Below are 23,228 nucleotides of genomic sequence, written 5' to 3'. Positions count from 1 at the left end.
TTTTTACATAATCCCATACTTCTTGCAGGCTTTGTTCATTTCTTTTTCTTCTTTTTTCTTTAGATTTCTCTTCTCGCTTCATTTCATTCATTTGATCCTCAATTGCTGATACTCTTTCTTCCAGTTGATTTAGTCGGTTACTGAAGCTTGTGCATTGGTCACTTATTTCTCATGTCATGGTTTTCATCTCTGTCCGTTTGTTTATGGCCTTCTCTGCATTAGTTATTCTGGTTATCAATTCTTCCACTCTTTTTTCAAGCTTTTTAGTTTCTTTGCGCTGGGTACGTAATTCCTCCTTTAGCTCTGAGAAGTTTGATGGACTGAAGCCTTCTTCTCTCATCTCGTCAAAGTCATTCTCCGTCCAGCTTTGATCCGTTGCTGGCGATGAGCTGCGTTCCTCAGTTGATAATGCAGAAATCACCTGTCTTCTGTGTTGCTCGCGCTGGGAGCTGGAGACTGGAGCTGTTCCTGTTCGGCCATCTTGCTCCCGGGTCAATAATGGCCATTCTTACAGAATTAAGGTGGTATCTCATTGTGGTTTTAATTTGCATTTCCCCGATGATTAGTGATGTTAAGTGCATTTTCATATGTTTGTTGGCCATTTGTATATCTTCTTTTGAGAAATGTCTACTCATTTCATTTGCCACTTTTTGATAGATTATTTTTTTCTTGCTAATTTCTTTGAGTTCCTTGTAGGTTATGGATACAAGTCCTTTGTCAGATGCATAGCTTGCAATATTTTCTCCCATTCTGTGGGTTATCTGTTTACTTTAATAATTATTTCATTTACTGTGCAGAACCTTTTTAGTTTAATTAGGTCCCATTTATTTATTTTTGTTTTTGTTGCATTTGCTTTTGCGGTTTTAGCCATGAGTTGTTTGCCTAGACCAATGCCCCAAAGACTTTTTCCAATGTTATCTTCTAGAATTTTTATGGTTTCAGGTTTAGATTAAGTCTTTCATCCATCTTGAGTTGATTTTTATTTAAGGTGAAAAATGGGGATCCAGTTTCATTCTTCTACACGTGGCTTGCCAATTACCCCAGCACCATTTGTTGAATAGGGAGTTCTTTCCCCAATTTATGTTTTTGTTTGCTTTGTCGAAGATCAGTTGGCTGTAAGTATTTGGCTTTATTTCTGTGTTCTCTATTCTATTCTGGCCTATGTACCTATTTTTATACCACTATTATGTTGTTTTGGTAACTATAGCCTTGGAGTATAATTTGAAGTCTGGTAATGTGATGCCTCCAGATTTGTTCTTTTTATTTAGGATTTCTTTGGCTATGTGGGCTCTTTTTTGGTTCCATATCAACTTTAGGATTTTCTTTTCTAATTCTGTGAAAAAATAATGTTGGTAATTTGATGGGAATTGCATCAAATCTGTAGATTGCTTTGGGCAGTATGGTGATTTTCACAATATTGAGTCCTCCAATCCATGAGCATGGGATATTTTTCCATGTGTTTGTGTCATCTGTGATTTCTTTCAGCAGTGTTTTGTAGTTCCCCTTGTAGAGATTGTTTATCTCCTTGACTAAGTATATTCCTAGGTATTTTACTTTTCTTGTAGCTGTTGTAAAAGGGATTGAGTTTATTGTTTTTGTTTTGTTTTGTTTGATTTGATTCTCAGCTTGGTCATTGTTAATGTATAGCAGTGCTACTGATTTGTGTACACTAATTTTGTAACCTGAGACTTTACCAAATTCGTTGCTCAAATCTGAGAGTGTTTTTGAGCAGTCTTTAGGGTTTTTTAGGTATATCATTGGCAAACAGTGACAACTGGATTTCCTCTTTTCCAATTTGGACTTCCTCTTTTCCAATTTGGATATTCTTTATTTCTTTCTCTTGCCTGATTGCTCTGGCTAGGACTTCTAGTATTATGTTAAATAGAAGTGGTGAAAACGGGCATCTTGTCTTGTTCCAGTTCTCAGTGTGGAATGCTTTCAACTTTTCCCATTTGGTATGATGTTGGCTGTGGGTTTGTCATATATAGCTTTTATTATTCTGAGTTAAGTCCCTTCTATGCCTAGTTTGTTGAGGGTTTTTCTCATAAAGGGATGCTGGATTTTATGGGTTTTTTTCCGTATCTATTGAGATGATAATATGATTTTTGTTTTTAATTCTGTGTATGTGATGTATCACATTTATTGACTTGCATATGTCAAACCATCCCTGCATCCCTGGGATGAAACCCACTTGATCATGGTATATTACTTTTTTGCTGTTTCCCACCACTTTAAATCAGAGATTGGCCCATGGGCCATTTCTGGCCTGCAGGTATGTTTTGAAAATTTGCTAACATTTAAACACTTAAGGATCTTCATAAAAATAAAAATCAAGCTCTTTGGCTTCTCTTTAAAAAACTAAAAGAAACAGCTGGATCAAAATAATGTGTACCCCCACTGACAAGCCTTGAGGTCTCCAGGTCCTCAATCTCCCCACTCCCTAGTGTCTTATATCTTTCCCGTTCCATTCATTCATATTACCTGTGGGTCATGTGAGATCAGATACCTTTAAGAAGGTTGCAGTAAACCAACTTGCCTCTCTTTCAAAAGCTATTGGGCAGCTTACTCAGAACAACAGGCCAAAACACGAAAATTAGTCAACTTTAGGCATTATTTACAAATAAAATAGGAAAGAGGGATTCTATTGGAATGAATGTTTGTGTGTACGACAGATATACAAACAAACAAATAAAAACTCCACCTTGGGGAAATACAGGCCGATTCCTAGGTAGAAAGATTCAGTCTCTGAAAGACAACTGAATTTCACAACTTTATATTTGCCTTTCTACTTGAAATTTAGAGACCCTGTAGATTTTATTAAAGCAGGCATAAATAAGTAAGTTCCTTACCCCCTCCGAGGACTCATCAATACCAGTAGATGATATGGACAAGCTCTAAGGTATAAACAAAATAGGAGGGAGGAAATGACTAGGTAGGAAATGACAAGAGTGAGAGAAAGAGAGAGAGAAGGGGGAAAAAGAGAACTAAAGGAGAGGGAAAAGAATAGAAGGGGTGAGCCTCATAAGGGTCTCAATACTTGTTATTTCAGAGCCAGTTTTAAGATTCATTTTTGTTTTGGACTGTTATTGTTAATTAATCCACCAGGTGGTGCTCTGAAATACCAAATAAACTTCAGTCTTTAATTTTAAAAATTACATTTCCTAGACCTTCCACCTATTATTGAAGGTGGAAAAGATACATGGCTGACCACCCTTTATTCAAAAATATTTATACTGTATAAAAACATACAACATTTGTATTTGAAAGATGACATTTAGGAGGAAAACTGGAGATTGCTGTTTAAATTATTTTTTATTTTCTTGGACATAAAGTATACAATTTTAAAAATCAAGAGAAATGCAATAAATATTTGCACGAAAAAATCTATATGTTTACATATCCTCCTGGAAGTTCCTTAGGGCTGACACTGGCTCCATTGGAGCCATCGACCCCCCAACTGTGTGTCTGTGAAATGCTGTGAAAAGCTCATGGGAGGAGTCTAGTTTTCTGCATCCAACCTGGCCTCACCAAACACACTCTGGCCCTATTCTCCAAGTTTTGGTTGCTGCTTTTGGTTCACCTTCCCCCTCAGGGGACCCTGCAGAAGCTTGTTCATCCAACACACTGATTTCCTCTTGACTGCCTCCACACATCATTCGCAGAGAGGTCTGGTCCTTATTTCCCTCCCATAGGCACTGGAAGTGAATTTAGACCAATTTTTAAAGTCTCTAATTTATGACACAATGTAATTTAAAGGGGAAAAAATAAATGACACAATGGGAAATATGCATTGGGGGCTGTGTTCTCAAAGATTTGGCACTAAAAAATAACAATGATGACAAATGACAATGTGAATACAGCAATGGTATCTTTGGAGTCAACTTGTCCTAAGTTCAAATTCTCACTGCTTCCCTTGTTAAGTGTGTTATTTTGACAAAATTCATATTCTTTTTGAACTTCACTTTTCTCTCCTATATAATAAGGCTAATTCCTACTTTGCATGGTTGCTGTGGGAATTAAATAAGATCACATGCTTAAAGCACGTAGGTTAGTAGGCGGCCTATCAATTTCAGTCCCTTTTCCTTTCCCTTTCTTACCTTATTCCTGTGCTCCAACTCAAAGTGTGTACCCCAGTGCCGGTAACAGGGATGCTGCTGCGTTCCCCTGAACCTTACGCATACCTTGGTAATCTGCTTCCAAATCTTCCTGACGCTGACCACTGGCTGGATCTCACCATCTTGTTACTTTCAGTTCCCTGTTGGCCCATGCACTGCTGGGACAACCGCCTGATGTGTTTTTTTGTACCTCTTTGGGGCCAGTTGCCTGCCCACCTTCTTGAATGGTTGCTATCCCTGACAACTGGGTATGTCCACCACTCCCCTTGACCTAACAAAATCCCCATTCCTGCTGCAGGGTTAGCCACTCCCCAACCCCCAAATGTTGCCCTGCCTCCAAATCACCGGGCCTGATGCTTCAGAAAAGAGCTGTTCAGCTGCACTGTGCATAGGATCTCTTTGCCACCTGCACATGTTCAGAAAGGCTGTGATTTTTTTCCAGCTTTTATTTTAGATTCAGAGGGTATATGTGCAGGTTTGTTGCAAAGGTGTATGGCATGATGCTGAGGTTTGGAGTATGATTGAACGTGTTACCTAGGTGGTGAGCAGAGTATCCAATAGGTAGTTTTTCAACCATTGCCCGCCTTCCTCCCTCCCCACTCTTGTTGTCCCCAGTATCTATTGTTCCTATCTTTATGTTCATATATACCCAATGTTTAGCTCCCACTTATATGTGAGAACACATGGTATTTGGTTTTCCATTTCTGCATAAGTTCATTTAGGATAATGGCCTCCAGTTGTGTCTATGTTGCTGCAAATTACAAAATTTCATTCTTTTTTATGGCTGCATGATGTTCCATGGTATACATGTGCCACATTTCCTTTATTAAATCCACCAATGATGGGCACTTAGGTTGATTCCATGTCTTTGCTATTGTCTCTATATTTGTTGTTGCTTTATTTTTCAAAAAGAGTATGATCTAAAAAGAGTGATTGACTGGATCTTGCTCAGTTACCCAGCCTGGAGTTCAGTGGTGCGACCATACTTTGCTGCAACCTCAAGCTCCTGGGCGCAAGCAATACTTCCATCTCAGCTTCCTAAGTACCTGGGACTACCTGCACATGTGACCATGCCCAGTTAATTTTATTTAAGTTATTTCTTGTAAAGACAGGGTTTCACTATATTTCCCATATATATAGTGTCCTTGGACTCGTGGCCTCAAGGGATCTTTCTGCCTTGACCTCTAAAAACACTGGAATTACAGGTGTGAACCACTGTGCCTGGCCTCACTATTGTGAATAGCGCTGAAATGAATATACAGGTGCATATCTCTTTGGTAGAATGATTTATTTTCCTTTAGGTATATACTTGGTAATGGGATTACTGGGTTGAATGGTCATTAAACTCTTAGTTCTTTGAGAAATCTCTAAACTGCTTTCCACAGTGGCTAAACTAATTTACATTCCACCAATATATTCACGTTGAGTGTAAGCGTTCCCTTTTCTCCACAGCCCTACCAACATCTGTCAGTTTTTTGACTTTTGAACAAAAGCAGAAAGGCTGTGATTTTTAAAGTGGATCTGGGAAGTGGTCTGTCTGTCTGGATAGAGACTGCTGGTCTCTGCTAGCACAGCTTGAAGATCAGCAAGCATGCCACCTGGGGCATTGCACCGCCATAAAACCTGTTTCGTTCCAGGCAGGAGTCCACCTAAGGCGGCATTACCACAGCTGTCATAGGAAGTCTGAAAGGTGAGGTGAGGTGTTCCGGGGCAGACCGAGTAAGCTGCTCTGTATTTGTGTGCATTTGGAGCAGGTAGTCCAGGCCAAAGGCGCCAACAGAGTGAATCATATGAGGCTGTGCAACTGGAAAGCTGCCAGCTGGGCACACCCGTTAGGATACATGTTCCTGCAGTGGCTTAGCAGAACTTTCCTATTAACATTTATTTAAATACCAACTCTATAGTTTCTGGACATAACTTTATACCATCTTTCTGAAACTGTTTTTATGCCAAAAAGAGTCCTTTAGAAAGTCCATTTATCTGAATTACTTTTTATTCTTCAAACTTATACAGCCACAAATGCTTCTTCTGTTATGAAGAATTGACTGTTTGGTTAACATTAACTTCATGTGGGTTTTACACTAAATTCTTAAAATCCAAGGTTTTAAAATTCTGAGAGAATAAACATATCTTAACAGAAACTTTGCAAATGCGTCACTTTATTGGTGATGGAAATGGTTATGAAAATCTGCTGCTTTTCATAGGTAGTGCCAGTTACAGATAGAGAATTATTGTGGTAATCAGCATTTGATCAAGTTCTGGGTTCTGTGAAACTGATTCTTAATGCAAATTTTATCTCCAAAACTTTAGTCTGCTCTCCTAAAATAGCAATAGCCATTTGAGCCATGGACTAAAAAGCTTATGGTCCTAATGTCATAGTTTGTAGGGAGGTCAGAATATGATGCTTCAACTTGCCAAAGTTGTTTCTTCTTAATCACCTCCAAAAAAGTAAAATTATTAACTCTGCAATTCATTCCAAATTGCATGTCACCATTCTCTCTTTATTTTTAATTTCAAAAAAAAAATTCTGAACACTTTTTTTCTTGAATAGTGCACATGGAAAACAATTAAATGTTTAGATAACAAGGTGTTGGTCTTAGTTTAAATTTTGCTTAATTGGAACTTTAAAAATCAATGTGAAGGGTGGATCTTAAAGGCAAGCTTAAAAAGACAGTCACAGCTGGGTGCAGTGGCACATGCCTGTAGTCCCAGCTACTCAGGAGGATTGCTTAAGCCCAGGAGTTTGAATCCAGCTGGGACAATGTAGCAAGACCCTGTCTTTCTTAAAAAAAAAAAAAAAAAAGAAGAAGAAGAAGAAGCCAGTCTCAAAGGGTTGTGTACTATACCACATGATTGATTATATAACAATCCTATAACAATCCCCAAGTGACAAAATTATAACATGGAAAACAGATCAGAGGTTGCCTGGGGCTAGCACTGGGAGAAGAGTGTGACTCTCAAGGAAGAATACTGGGGGTTTCTTTGTAGTGTTGGAACAGTTCTGTGTCCTGTGGTGTTGGTTGTTCGAATCTGTATGTGTGATAAAACTTCATAAAACTATAGACCAAGAAAAGAAAGAAGAAAAAGTGTAAGTAACACTGGAATATGAATAAGGTCTGTATCTGAGGTAATAATACTGAACAACATCAATTTCCTGGTTTTGACAATGTGCTCTGGGGATATGTAATAATACTGTTAGGGGAAGTGAAGGGTACATGGTAATTCTCTGTGCTATTTTTCCAAGTTCTTGTCAGAAACTATTTCAAACAAAAAGGTCAAATTTTAACAAATCAGTGGAAAGAAGTAATTAGGTATATGAAAGGGTTTTGTTTTAAAGAAAATTTTAAATGCCAGAATGTGAGTTCTTGGAGTAGGTGTATAAGGCAGTAACGCCAAATGCTTTGGGAAAAAAGGAAGGTTGACAATAATCCATAACAATTTTCTGGTCACAGTTTCCTCAGTAATATTCCCTTTCAGTGTTAGCTTCTTCTCTCCCTCCTGTTGATCCAGTTTCCATCATTCTCTTCTGCTCCTTTTTAATATATGAAAGCTCTCCGCTTCTCTCTCCCTTTTTCACTGCCTTCTATTCCTTGTGCCTAATGTAATCTCTCTCTTTTATCCTCACAAAACCCAAATCCAGGTCAGCAACTTCCATTTATAGTCATAAATCTGGTCTCTGCTCTGTGTGCACTCATATGTATTTCTGAAGAGAGGATGGGGTGTTGGAAGAATCTGACTGGCAGAGGTAGGTGGGGAGAGCAGAGCAGAGAAGTTCCCTTTATTTATACTTTAGAACTGAGGGCAAGAGTCTCAGCATTTAAATGTCTGAATTATTCCTTTGCATGGCAAGAATGTGTCTAGATTTTTAAAAGCAACAAACATAACTGCATATGAATAAAGGCACCTCCAGGTTGATAGTGTTTTCAGCAACGCTCACCTTGGTCAAAATGTGGACAATATAAGGGGGCACTCAAAATTGCTCATTTTCTCATTCCAATGCAAGATCTCCTGGCACTACAGGGTCAAAGTAGGTTTTCCCAAAGCTGTTTCAGGGTTGATGCTTCTTTGAAGCTTTAGATCAGTACCACACCAAAGCTGAAGACAATTATTCCTAATTGATTTTTATTCTATACTTAGGAAAAAAATGTGAAGGCAAAAGGAGGTGTCTGTTCAAGATTTAAAAATGATTCTGCATTGGCAATTATATAAAAGAACTTTGGAGAGTCTGGGGAATTTCTTGCTAAATTCAATGTTCTTTATAGTTTGGGCCACTCTAAACTCTTCTCCAAAGCCTTTAGAAGTTTTAAGGTCAAGGGAAGACCAGAATAAGAACTGCAATTGCAGCTACACGGAGTGTCTGTGTGGAATAGAGAACATAACTTCTTTTATTAAATATAACACAAGAAACAAATATCAAAGTGCACCCTGGTATCTACGGGTATTTAATGCAATGTTGGTATTGTGGAGTAGTAGTAGTAATAGTAGTAGTAGCAGATGAATGACAAAGTTAACATTTATGAGACATTTATCAGGCCATTTCTAATGTCATTCCATGCCTGCATGCCTTCTCTGCCTTTCATTCATTTTGAAATAAAGAAAAAAATTGCCTTGGTTTTAGTGAACCTTAGAAAAATAAGTGTAAAAAAAAATCTCTGGATGTGGTTTCTTGTTGATTTAGGATTCCAATAGCTTCATCATTCCTTTCTTGGTGTGTCTCCCCAGATATCTCAAAGATATCTTAAATATTTTAAATATCCCAAATGATAATCTGGGAACCCCTAGAATGTAGACTTCTCAAAGGCAGGGATTTTGTCTGTGATCACTGCCATCCCAGTGCTAGAACAGTGTCTGGCACAAGTGCTCAATAGCCTTTGATTGAGTTGGGTTGGTAACTGGATGTTGGGAAAATAACTTTGTCTCTGGAGTCAGACTGACCTAGGTCAGAGTTCTGACTCTGTCACTCAGTGACCTGGGACAAAGTATATCACTTCCCAGAGCTTCAGTTTTCTGATATACCAGGTGCTGTTGGACCTCAGCAGAGAGAGTATGCACAAAGGACTGAGCACGGAGCTTGGGAGGTATCAGATGCTTAGTCAGTGACCATTCCCTCATGAATTCACAGCCATCCTACCCTTTTTCTGTTAGAATTATCTATTTTCCTGAATGTAACTGATTCAAAGTGAAGCATTTTCATAGAAGGTTATCATGATTTCTAAGAAGAGTCTCTAGGATCAGAATTTCCTGGAAACAGAATGAACTTCTCCCTGTATTTCTTAGCTTTACAAACCCTAACTCAGCTAATCACATCTCTATAGGATCTATAACAACATAAACATGGAAAACACCATTTTTTTAGATTTCTGTCAACCTGAACATTCAGCATTTTCAGGCAGAAGAGTTAAGTTGAGTTGAGTTGTGTTTTTATTTGTTCTATTTTATTTTCCACTTGTCAAGTAGATTAAGATTAATATGTAGCTCTATTTCTTTTTGGAAAGGAGAGCTTTATTTCTCATATAAGGTTGCATCTTACAGGGTGGCCATTCTGAGAAGCTAGAAACAGACTCTTTGAGGGAGGAGCAAAGGGAACATGAATTTCTGCTGAAAGGGGTGGCCAAACATACATATTCAATAAACTATAGGAGAAGTCATGAATATTTATGAAAGGAGAAATATGCACATTCCCCAATAAACTTCATGCCCCTTCATGGGTACCATGTTCAAAAAATAGTGGAGTTGGCATGATGCCATGGAGGAGTTTTCAGCCCTCTGAGGTCAAAAGTTGAAGCAGAGGACATGAAAACCCTTCCTGCGCATCCTCCATGGTCTCCTACGAGGAAGGAATGCTGGCCGGTTATTTTGTAGAAACCACAGAAGGGAGAGGTAGCATCAGGTGGTTGATACTAGGGGTGGAGTGAGTCTTTCCAAAGGGCTGGTTTCTGTTTAATCCTTAGGAAAAAGTGACAGAGGGATTATAATGAGGTTTCTCCAGCCTCCCATCCCGTCATGGCTGGGAACTCAGTTTTTGAGGTTTCTCTGGGATCTCTTGGCAAAGAGGAGGTCTGTTCTGTTGCTTGGTGCACTTAGGATTTCATTTTTATTTCTCATTTTCTTCCTTTTGCCTGAGATTTCCCAGAGGCGGTATTGATGGCCAAACTTTCATTTTGTCCCATTTCATTGCCAGGGTGGTGTGGCCCCCTTTAATGTCTAGAATGACCTAGGGGTCCAAAAATGCAGACCTTTCTTCTCTTTTTGACATTTCATGCCTGATATATTACATCCATCTAATAAGTGATTTTCAAGCATTCTAGTCTTTGAGGTTGATTATGTGTTCCCACTCTCACTCAGTTGTATACCTTACATGCCTCATTTATTTTATTAACTAAAGTTGTAATCAGTTATTGATTGCCTACTTTGTGTCTTCGCATTTTAGTTCTGTGGGAAATAAGGAAGGATAAGAAACAAGTTGAGGGGTTGGACTCTATTCTCAAGGAGAAAAGAAATACAATGATAATTTAAAATATTTACTATATTATATATGTTTATAAAATGGTTTGCATAAATAAAGGTGCTAAATAAGTGGTTTTAATAACTACTAGGTCTGTGGTTAAATGGAAGAGACAAATCTTGTAAACACGACACCCCTGGGAAAAATTATTAGAGGATATAGGTATATGCATAACATTATGGTAGAGACTGTATTTCTATATTGTTTTGAAGTGTTAGAATTACCATACATAGGCTTGAAGGAAGTTACCAGCAAAGGTCAAAAGAAACTAATGAATATAAAAAGCTGGTGCCCTCTCAGGAAAGCCCAGAGATTAAAATCACCATGTCCATGGAATGTGGAAAACTCCATTCTGATATGGGCCAGCCATACTGTCCAAGGGGACAGATCCAAGGGGCAGGAAGGTGAGGCTAGTTCTCTGCAAGGTTAGTAACAGAATCTTAGGAAAGTCTTTCCGTGTAAAAGGAGTGTCATGGTGAGGGTGATGTTGGCTATAAGCCATGCTGGGAAACGGAAGAAAGACAGGCAGGATTGAAGTGGTTGAGGTTGGAGTGACGGGAAATTAGTTGGGACAAAGGGTTGAGCCCTTCTAGGGCTAGAAACCCAAATCACCAGGTCTAAGAAGGTATAGCAAACTTTAATCTAGTGTTTCTCTAAATATCAAAAAGTCCTAGCAATCATCTTGGACATTTGCTAAAAACACATGGCCAGGCCCTGCCCCATGTCTCTAACAGCAGGATCTTTAGGAGAGAGCTTAGGATTCTGTATTTTTAATGAGTGCTCCTGATGAGTTTGTATGACTAGAGAAATTTGGAAAACATTGCTTTAGTCCAACCCAATCTGGCATCAGTATTCAAATTCTCTCACTCAGTGGGTAGAGCAAGGCTGGGAAGCAAGAACTTTTTGGATTCAGAAGGGTGTGTAGATGGTATATCTGGAAGGCATCCTGGAAGCAAGATACAGCCTTGAGAAATAGGGCTATCATGTTCTGGTTGTGGGAATTAGGGCTCCAGTGAGCTGAAACTATTTTAGCCAGGGCTCTAGTGCTTGTGGGAGACCAGAGAAGATCCTGGGAAATATAGCATCCGTCAAGCATTCAGCCACAGAGATGGGAGTGGTGATAACTGCCTCCAGCCCTCTCAGTGCAAACAGAAGATTTAGGCTTGTGTAGTGTCCCTGTCTTGATGGGCTGTGGGGTTAGACTGTACCCTTATGGGTAAGAATTGAGTGGTGCCTCTCTATTGAGAAGGATGTTGTTACTGGATGGCAGCCATTAGAGCTAATGAAAGGTCTTCCGGACACCAGTATTCACCAAGGAGGCTGGATAGGTCGTGAAGAAACTCCAGCTTCTTTCAAAGCTTCAGTCCATTTGGTTCAGATGTAAAAGGATCTGGGTGTCCTTGAAGCTTCACCCTCTTGAGTCCAGCAGGGTCATAGTGGGGGTGATCATGTGCTAGATCTCCCTAAGATGAAGGAGAATCTTGGAGGGCCAGATTGTGCTAGGAAGCCCAGGAGACCAACCCATAATGCAGCCTTAGTCTCCTGAAGTCTTGGAGGATGCCCTGGTGATGTTCATTACTCTCAGGTGAGGCTACAGCAGGCCGGTGGAGGTGCATGTGAGATGGAAGGGAATGATCAGTGGGTGCTGTTTGACCAAGAGTAGGGATTGATAGATTAGGAAGTAATGCATTTTGACTTTGATCATCAAATGAACAAGAGAAATTACAGCCACTTTTAAAGAACGAAAATGATAGCCTGGACAATAACAAATGCTGGTGAGGATGTGGAGAAATGGGAATCCTTGTACACTGTTGCTGGAAAAGTAAATTAGTACAACCACTATGGAGAACAGTTTGGAGCTTCCTCAGAAAACTAAAAATAGAGCTACCATATAGTCCAGCAATCCCGCTGCTAGGACCCCAAAGAAAGGAAATCTGTATATTGAAGAGATATCTGCACCCCCATGTTTACTGCAGCACTATTCACAATAGCTAAGATGTGGAAGCAACCTAAATTTCCACCAACAGATGAATGGATAAAGAAAATGTGGTACACATACACAATGGAATACTATTCAGCCATAAAAAAAGAATGAGATCCAGTCATTTGCAACAACATGGATGGAGCTGGAGGTCATTATGTTAAATGAAATAAGTCAGACACAGAAGTACAAAGTTCACATGCTCTTACTTATTTGTGGGGTCTAAAAATCCAAACAATTGAACTTACAAAGATAGAGAATAGAAGCGTGGTTACCAGAAGCTTGGAAAGATGGGGGTAGGGGGAAGTGGGGACAGTTAATATGTACAAAAAATAGTTACAAAGAACGAATAAGATCTAGTATTTGCTAGCACAAAAGGGTGAGTATAGTTAAAAATAATTTAATTGTACATTTAAAAATAATTAAAGGAGCATTGTTGGACTGTTTGTAACACAAGGGACAAATGCTTGAGCTAATGGATACCCCATTACCCTGATGTGATTATTATGCATTGCATGCCTGTGTCAAAATATCTCATGTTCTCCATAAATATATACGCCTACTCTGTACTGACAAACATTCAAAAAATGTTTTAAAAATAATAAAAGAGCCTGGAGAATGATTCTAAATTCTGATAAATTTGTTTTCCTCTCTCAATAGGAATCTCCCATTGTTTTCTTCTTGGCCCAAAGAAAAGATAGACTTTCTGGTTCACTGTTCCTTATGCCGATACTACAGGTTATATTGCTATATTTTGTACTTTCAATTTCTTTTTTAGAATCAATAAAATATTTGAGTAAAAATTTGTTTTAATGAATTGGAAGACCTGGCTGTCTTCACCTTTCAGAATCCTCTCTGCCAGTCACACTACTACCTACTGATTATAATCATGTCAAAAATCACCGCTTCCATGAAACCTCTCCTGGCTCCTCCATCGATAGGTGATTTCTCCATCCTTCAAACCCCACACATTGCACCTTTGTTTGTGAGTTCTTTATGGCCCTCCCATTTTATTTTCTTCCTTTTGCTCTTCAACAACATTTAATTTATAACCCTCCCTGTTCCATAAAGGAAATCTATAGAAGAAAATATAATATAAATGAGAAAATGCAAATGAGAGAAAAATAAATATAGGAATATAAGATGAAGCCAAGTGTTACAAATATTTATTGAACACTAGTCATGTCCCACATGATAGACAGTGCCTGCTCTCCTGGAATACAGACCCGACCCACGGCAAAGCTGTGGCTTATGGACCAGGAAACATTCAGAGACCAGCTTCAAACCTTCACCAGAGTTTTAGTGTTAATCATTCAGTCCTGACCTACCCATATTATCATGAAATCACCCACTCCTTATTATTGTCTGTCTCTAGAAATCAGGCAACAGTGTAATCTTGATGGTGCTCGTATTTTTCATCAAAGACCTTCCTTCCCACTCCATCGATATCTTGCTAGCTCTTCTCTGAGTCTTTTTCAAGTTCTCAAGTCTTCAATGCCAAGACTGTAAAGCCATTCATATAATTATGCTGGGGAGACTGGATATCCCTCAATTTTTTTCAAGGAACTTCTATTCTAGCTTGTGTGTACTTCGTACATTATATTAATGTCTAATAAAATGAACCACTGGCAGGTTTTTCATTAAGTTATAGCTGCTTCTGCAAAAGAAACCTCATTTATATGTTGTTTCCTCTACATTGGCTAAATGGCAGCAAATAAGATAAGGACATGATTATCATTTTTCAGATGTTGTGAAAGCGCTTGATGGCACCAACATAGTTATCTACGGCTCCAGGGCAAACTATGCATGGACCATTATGACTGTACAAATACATGGAAATGTAGATTGTTACCATAGCAACAAGAAAAGCTACAGATTTCCTCCAAATCAATACCTAATTTCTATATTTTAAGCAAAATTATTGTAGAGGGAAGTCCCTTCTAGGCCATTTTTAAAGCAGATCATTTGCACTAGGAAAGTTAAAAAGATTATATCATCTCAGATGTAACTAGTAATTAGAATATTTTCTCATAGGACTTATTTCTTCAAGAATGCCGAATTTTTACTGCCGTATTTTCAAAATTCACCTAAGTTGCTAATTTAAGATCATGGGTTTAAGTACTCCTCCATGAATTAGAGTTTTACTCTCAGGAAGCTCCAAGAAATGTTAATTTCCTGGAGTCTGTTTTTCCCATTATATAATAAAATCAGGTACCAGGCACCCAATACTTTAATACAGAAAGAGAATATTGGACTCTCTCTCTCCAAAAAGAGCCAGGTGTCTGCATTTATGTATATCAGGAGTATTCTCATCATGTCTGGGCTTTTGCTTGGAGCAAGGTTGCATGCGGTATAACGTGGGGCAGAGGCCGGGTGCAGTGGCTAATGCCTGTAATCCCGGCATTTTAGGAAGCTGAGGCGGGCTGATCACCTGAGGTCAGGAGTTAGAGACCAGCCTGGCCAACATGGCGAAACCCTGTCCCCACTAAAAATGCAAAAATTAGCTGGGCATGGTGGCGCACACCTGTAGTCCCAGCTACTCGGGAGGCTGAGGCAGGAGAATCGCTTGAACCCGGGAGGCGGAGGTTGCAGTGAGTCGTGATTGCGCCCCTTCACTCCAGCCTGGGTGACAGAGCGAGACTCTGTCTTAAAACATAAAAAAATAATATGGGGCAGAAAGTTTCGAGACCAAGGTGTATAGGGTCAGTGTGAACAGTAGCATGCTAAGGTCAGCCTGCAATCCAAGGGGCAAGCAGGATCCAACCTGAGAGGTCACCTGGGTAATGCTTGGAGCCAACTGGGTGACACCAAAAGCCAAACTAAACCCAGGAATCTGGGAGCAAATGCTAGGGGGACCCAGATAAATTTGCACAAGGTAACTCTCTTGCTTCAGGCAGATGTTTCATCCTTACCTGTGTTTCTCAAGCTTTTTTGACCACAACTCATAGTTATGAAATATATTTTATATCATAGCCTGATGCACACTCCTGTGTCAGAGTTTCAGAAAGATACTTGCCCTTACCATGCATCTGTCACTCTCATGTTTTCAATTCTCTTAGGTTCAATTCTATTTCATTTAGAGATATTAGTAGGAGACTCACTAAACTGATTTCGTGATCTGCTAATTGATAGAAATACATAGCTCAAAATAAACGGTCTTGGAGACTGGGGAGATGGGATGCATAGAGTACAAAAACAAACAAAACACAACTGGAGGACATGGTTTCCAATTTCAAGGCTTTGAAAGCTCCTTAGGAAGTTAGAATGTGACATGAAACAACAAAATAACACATTTGGAATAAAGAAATCAAAACAAGCAGGTTCACAATCAAATTAATATTAATACTAGAAGCGTTGACTCCAGATGTGAAAGGTTAAGTTAGAGTCAATGATTAGAGGTTTCCGAGAATAATAGGTGTAAAGCCAGCTTTGGGGTAACTTCTCTGGATAAAGCATCCAGAGAAGTAAATAGCACAGATAGTGTAACAACATGCTTCAGTGGATAACCCTAAATTGTGTTTCTGGGTTGAAGAGGAGAGTGTGTGTAACATAGAGGGCTGAAAAAATTAACTTAGACGAAATGAGGCAGGTGGAAGCTTTCAATACTTTAGGCTCAGCCTCCAAAAGACATTAGAAGAAAACTACCCTTATCTATATAATTAACATAGTGTATTTGTGCTTAAGGATTATTCTGGTGACTGCTAAGAAAGGATGCATTGCCTTGGGAGGCCGAGGCGGGTGGATCATGAGGTCAGGAGATCGAAACCAGCCTGGCCAACATGGTGAAACCCCGTTTCTACTAAAAACACAAAAATTAGCTGGGTGTGGTGGTGCACACCTGTAATCCCAGCTACTCAGGAGGCTGAGGCAGGAGAATTGCTTGAACCCGGAAGGCAGAGGTTGCAGTGAGCTGAGATTGTGCCACTGCACTCCAGCCTGGGCTACAGAGCGAGACTCCATCTCAAAAAAAAAAAAAAAAAAAAGAGGGTGCATTGCCATCAGATTTATTGGAAACAAGGAATATTGTTGTTGTAATCTAGAGAGAATGAAAAATCTGATCTAATGTCACAGGAATGAAAACACAAAGGGGGAAGGATCCAGGAGACCTGAGGATGCACTCGGGACCTGTTGATAAGTTTCATGACCTATCTTCCTGGCATAAGCCTCCAAAGCTGAGTGTAACTTGAGAGGTAATTAAGGCACTGGCTGCCCACAGTTGTATCCTTGTTGCCCTGCCAAAGCACTCTCTTTCCCCCAACTTGACCTGGAATTACCAGTATTCATCATTGCTGGGTTAAACCACAAAGACAAAACTCCTTTAAAAATCTTTGGACCTGGTGGGCTGGGACAGTAACCTTTCATCAGCCCCCCTTCTATCTCTGAAAAGCTATGTATGAATTTAAGAAAAGCTGACTCTTTGGAAAAATTGGACCTGGACCCTCCAAGCTAATGAAAGAAGAGAGATTCTTCATGTGGATGGGAATGGTTGGACCTCAGAGCCCTGCCTTCTCTTTCTAGAGGTTATCTTTCCCTTGGGGAGCTCACTAATTGCCCTGCTTCTCTGTTATACTGGGGTCACCCCTCATTTCTCCGCTTCCCTGCCTAGGGCTTGGTTTCATTAGCGAAATGTGACAACAGGTTTAGCTACAAACACCCATTAACATCAAGCGTCAGAATCTCAGGTGTGCACAACAGCTGGCACAGGTGAACGCTCAGCCCTCTCTGGGCACTGTAGCTATTCCGCCCATGCTATTAACTGCTTTGATCAAAGTTGTCTCTATATTAATCTCTCCCCCTTACTAACTCATGAGACCGCTGATAGATAGAGCTAGCGTCTTATTCCTTTACACATCGCCTTAGTGCTTAACACATAGTACCTTGCACTGATGTTTGCACATAAATTAACAGCATAATTAGTATATGAGGTGTGATGGTTGTATTCCAGGTATCGCTACAAGGCTGAAGTTAAAATTCTTATCTTTTATTTAAGAGACTAACCCTAAATTACTTTCCATGGCAATTTAGTAGAGATTAGTTTATCAGATTAGTTATTTGGCCTTGAATTCACTGTGAGGACATGGATGATGAATATTAGGGGAAGACCTCAAGAAGGGGCTGGGGAACTTTAGATGCACTCAGAGAAAGGAAATATACTTATAAAAACAGAAGCGGAGCACTGCAATCAAATGTCATCTATTTCACAATCCTACCTCAAATTATTCTGCCTATACCACTGCACGTTTGCTTAAATGATATCATGTAATGGTCTCCCCCAACTTTTTAAGCAGTGTGTTTCCTCAATATCTTCAGGTAGAGCACAAATAGAATATATTGTTCCTTTTCAAGACTATGGGCTATGACCCTCTCCACCCCAAAACTACATTGTTGGCACATAGAAGATGCTCAAGAGGTACCTGTGAGTGGATAAATACATACACTTCACAGTGAGGGACTGTCTCTACCTTGCTCATTTTATCTAAGGCCTAGTGCGTAATAGTCTCAATGAGTGTTTTGTATGAATAAATACACACTTTTTCAATGTATCTTGAATCCCCCATTTTCTTTCAGGGCTGGAAAAACCATTATCTCTGATAATTTAAACTCCAATTTCCTTGTATTTATCACATCTGTAAATACGTAAGAGAAGCATTAACTTTTACAGTTAAAATTCTGGTAGAGAGCTCCAACCAAAGATTATATATCTTCTATAATGCCCCCATATTTATGATCATCTCTAGAATAGGAGCTAGTTGAACCTGACCATAGATTACCCATTGACATATTAGATGATTCAATAGTATAACTAATCAGTAGTAATTTCAACTCCTCTTTGGAATTTTAAATTAAATAATCTTTACATGTCAACGTAGAAGATGATGCATTAAAGAACTCCAGATTTCTTTGGTACTCAGTTATTCAGTCTTTCTTCAGGGCCATTGTCTGGTAATTACTCAGGTGAATTATGAGAAAATATCTGTGCATTCCTGGGTAATGACAGATTCTTTCACCCTGAAAAATTTCCACACTGGAAATTTCCATCACATGTGCACCAAGAGGAACTGTTGATATACCTGGGAGAAGTTTAGAAAGTAAGAACATTTCTGTGAAACGATGTTATACAAATATTGAAACTGATTTCTGAGTTGGAATCTACCAATAGAATAGTGGGCCTGTATCTGTCACATATTTATTTTTATTAATTACATAAAATAATTTCAATGTATCATAAAAATCAGGAGAAAGCTTAAAATATGTATTTCCCTTTTCATTAAATATCCTTCTACAACCCCATTTTAAGAGGTGCCTAGTATTTTATCTAATAAATGGATCATAATATGAATAATTTTAAAATAAAATCTGTAACAACAAAATATGTACTCTTCTGAAAGCATCCACAGTTTCTCCCAAGACATCATTCTCAGCTTCTATAAAAACAACACTTAACACAAAGAAACCTCAGCTCCAGGTAAGATAAATGGAATAAATTTGACGTCTCATTGAACATCTGGATCTTAGGTTCTTCACTATCTAAAATATTGAGGACTGTTGCTCTAAGGAGTACAGAGTAATGAGATAGAAAGATTCTTTTTATCTTGATGCTCACCAAGTGGGCACTCAAAATGCCTGTGTTCATTTCTTTAGGTCTTGGATGGTTCCTAGATGTCTAACTGATAATTACTCTTCCAAGAAGTTTGTAGGATGCAGAAGTCACTGCTTCCCTGTAATATAAGGTAGTTGAACAAACTAGACAAGACAAATGGCAAAACTTTGTAGGATCTTCCTTGATTATACTTAATAATATTCTTGATTAAACTTAATTTATATCCACAATCATGTATTAAGCAGCTACTCTTTGCTGGGATTGGGGGCATAAACATGAGTAAGACCCCATCCTGTAAGGAAGAGAGCTTTTAATCTCCATTGGCAAAGTTAATCATTATCTGTAAATACTTCTTAACAAGATACATTATTTCCAAATAAGATTTGATTTTTTTTTTACATAACTCATTATTTGACATATCTATGGCACAAATGGCCTGGCTTGCTTCTTGTAGTAAGAAGGCTCACTTCTTCTGTCTTGAGGCCCTGTCCCTGGACCTGTGGGCTTCTTCCATATTGGCATGTCCTTAGTAACAAATTGACAGAAGGAAATGTTTAATAACTACAGACAGATAGTTGTATTTGATATCCATATTGACAATTGTCAGCATGGCACCATTCCTTAATGGGTCACAAAAACGCATGATCTTTTAGTCAAGGATCTCACCATCGTATCAGCCTCCACTGATGGATGTCCTATCAGCTGTTCTTAAGGTGGACAGTTTCCTGCTCAAAGAGAGTTTTCTGTTCTCTTAGAAGCATCAGCTACTTCTTTTTTTTTTTCTCTTGAGACACAGTCTCGCTCTGTCGCCCAGGCTGGAGTGCAGTGGCACAATCTTGGCTCACTGCAACCTTTGTCTCCTGGGTTCAAGTGATTCTCGTGCCTCAGCCTCCTGAGTAGCTGGGATTACAGGCATGCACCACCATGCCTGGCTAATTTTTTGTATTTTTAGTAGCAATGGGGTTTTGCCATGTTGGCCAAGCTACTCTCAAACTCCTGACCTCAGGTGCTCTGCCTGCCTCAGCCTCCCAAAGTGCTGGGATTACAGGCGTGAGCCACCGTGCCTGGCCAGCTACTTCTTTTTAATTCATTGCTTCATCACACATATATTGAGCACCTACTCTATGGGGCCGCTGCTCTCTGCTTATGATACCACCTGTCTTGGACCCAAGGCATTTCTCTGCCTTTTTCAAAGTTACATTTTTTTTTTTCTTTACAGAAATAATTAAGTTATCAAAGTCACAGTTTTAATAATCATTCTATCACATGTGCTCAATGTATCAGAGATTTTCCCTGGACTAACAGTAAAGTAAGTTAGCTTAGGTTTAATTGGAATGGGGATGTCTTACTTGATTGAACTAATGAAAATTACAAGCATTTAAAAATTGAATTACTTTAATAAGGACAAAACAGTCATTTCCTAAATTAATTATAATTTATTAACTACCTTTAAACCCTTACTAATTAAATAGGATAGTAAAGTGAAGTTTAAAAGATGGATGATTTCCTGAAGGAGATGAAATAGTAATTTTAAACATCTTTCTCTATTGGTTTAATAGACAAGTGCAGCATGGTGTAATCCAGGACTTGGAACAGCAGGATGATGAAAGACTCTGTATAGGGAGAGCATTCTGGTGATAGGAACTAGTGAGGATTATTTTCCAGAGAATGACTGTATTTTCTTTTACTCTGCTTCAGTAGTTATTAACTTTTCTGTGGTTGAGAACTTGACACACATAAGTCAACTGATGTTTCTTAGGTATGCCTTATATACCAGGCATTGTGCTGAGAGCTGAGGATTTATCAGAACAAAAATAGATCCCTTCGAGAGTTTGATGAAAGCTAGGGACTCATTCCAACAGAAAAAAATTAAAATGTATTCATGTACCTTCATACCGATTTCTGTGTACTAACTCTCAGGAGGTATACAGACCCCTAAAATTCATCCATGAAGACCTTGGGTCTGTGGATCTAATTTAAGGACCACTGCTGTATTTGAAGGTATTCAAGCAAGGAATGATGTGTGTCTTAGGACTAATCACTTAAGCCCCCTAGGCTTCCATTTCTTTGTCAAATGAGGACAGTCAGTGAAAGCCTTCTATTGCTAAGAATCTGGGAGGCTGTGAATAAGTGTTATAAGTATGCTTGCTTATATATATCATCTGTCTCTCTGTTGCCCATATTTGTGTGTGGGCATAGAAGAGAATAGCACAAAACAGAGCATCACCAAATAGAATAGGAATCAGAGGATCATCTGGAATTTAGAAATCTTATCAACTCCTCCACAAGAAGAGGCAGTGGCAATCCAGATGGTAAATGATCCCATAGTGAATGAATGGCAGAGTCAGGGCTCGACCCCGAATTTCCTGACCCTCAGCCCACAGTGTGCATGAAGAGTTATCCTCCATTAATGCCCACAAAATGGGTTGCGATCGATTGATAACTAACTTTTTGAATTGACATCAAATCTCAGTTGTTTTCTTGTTGAATTAAGGGATTTGTCTTTAATTAGAGGTGTTACTAATGAAAATGTTTTATAAGCTTAGATCCTTGGTATAAAAGACATTTATGAAATTCAAAGACATTGGGGAAATCCAGAAAGCATTGCTAGTGGCGGTAATTTCGGTGTTACGGGTTACATTGTGTTTCTCCAAAATTCATACATTGCAGTCCCAGCCCCCAGTACCTCAGAACATGACTATATTTAAAAACTGGGTCTTTATAGAGGGAATCAAGTTAAGATGAGGGCATTCGGGTGCATCCTAGTCCAATACGATGGGTGTCTTAATAAAAGGGGGAAATTTGGACACAGAGACCCACACAGGGAGAGAGCCATGTGAACCTGACGGCAGGGATCAGAGTGATGCTTCTGGAAGCCAAGGAACTCCAAAGATTGCTTGCCAACTCCCAGAAGCCAGGGGAGAGGCCTGCAACAGATTTTTCTCTCACAGCATTCAGAAGAGAGATTTTCTCTCACAACCCTGTTGACACCTGGATTTTGGACATCTAACCTCCAGAACTCTGAGATGATAAATGTCTGTTGTTTAAGCCATCCAGTTTACGATACTTTATTACAACAGCTTCGGCAAACCAGTCTACCTAGAAAGGTCACATGGCCTCTCTGGGCTTGGTTTCCTTGCAAGTCAAGTGAGGAATGAACCAGATAAGTAGCTGTTTTGTTTTTTTTTTTGTTTTTTGAGACGGAGTCTTGCTCTGTCACCCAGGCCGGAGAGTGCAGTTGCATGACCTCTGTTCACTGCAACTTTCACCTCCCGGGTTCAAGCGATTCTCCTGCCTCAGCCTCCTGAGTAGCTGGGACTACAGGCCCCTGCCACCATGCCCGGCTAACTTTTATATTTTTAGTAAAGATGGGGTTTCATCATTTTGGCCAGGCTGGTCCCGAACTCTTGACCTCAAGTGATGTGCCTGCCTTGGCCTCCCAAAGTGCTGGGATTACAGCAGACAAGTAGTTTTTGATGGTGTTCTTGGAGCCTTTCAGGGGCCTCTGTGTAAACGTTTGTGATACAGAAACTGTGGAACAAATGAAATAGTATGTATATACAGTGTATATATACTATATGGTGTTATATAGTATATATATTATACACGCGTATATATTATATATACTATATTGTATTAATGTGTGTGTGCATGCACACACATGCATTCAGGGTTCCCCTCACATCCCCTTCCTCTGTACCAGCTGAGGCTGCTTCCCAGAAACAGGTCCTTTCTGTTTTCCAGATAGGAAAATCTCCCTAAGATATTATGTGAAAGAGTAGGTTTCACAGCAGTGTGCATGGTATGCTTCCTTCTTTTCTTTATTAAAAAGGGAAATAATTTAGAAAGATGGACAATAACAACTGTTGGTGAGGAAGTGGAGAAATTGAAACACACATACGTTGCTGGTGGGAAGGTAGAATGATGTACCCACTTTGGAAAAGAGTCTGGCAGTTTTGCAAAATAATTACATGTAGATTTACCATATGACCCAGCAATCCCACTCCTAGATGCATCCCAAGACAA

This window comes from Papio anubis, chromosome 3, assembly GCF_008728515.1.
Source record: "Papio anubis isolate 15944 chromosome 3, Panubis1.0, whole genome shotgun sequence".
Lineage (NCBI taxonomy): Eukaryota > Metazoa > Chordata > Mammalia > Primates > Cercopithecidae > Papio > Papio anubis.
This window is presented reverse-complemented; position numbering follows the sequence as displayed.